The sequence below is a fragment of the Theobroma umbraticum genome, unplaced genomic scaffold, assembly GCF_002168275.2.
Source record: "Theobroma umbraticum cultivar Fairchild unplaced genomic scaffold, ASM216827v3 scaffold_106.0, whole genome shotgun sequence".
NCBI classification, from domain to species: domain Eukaryota; kingdom Viridiplantae; phylum Streptophyta; class Magnoliopsida; order Malvales; family Malvaceae; genus Theobroma; species Theobroma umbraticum.
Genome location: NW_018397276.1, coordinates 825,938 through 826,215, shown reverse-complemented (window position 1 = coordinate 826,215; position 278 = coordinate 825,938).

The following is a 278-nucleotide window of genomic DNA, read 5'->3' as shown; positions in this document are numbered from 1 at the left end:
AATTTTTCATTCACTTGATTCCTTTTCAGCCCCACAATTTTGTGTGGATTATGAATTTATGAAACTCACTTTTACTAGCATATTGTTAAGGCATAGCACTCCCAAACCTTGAAGAAGGGTTTCCTAATTTATTAGTATGGATTACTATTAGAGGCTGCACAAGGATTCCTTGGATAGCTTTGGTTTGCAACAACCGAGCTGAGGTGGTTGAGAATTTTTGAAGAAAAATTGGTGGTTTAACAAAGGATTCATCAACCTTTGTTATTAAGGTAAACTTG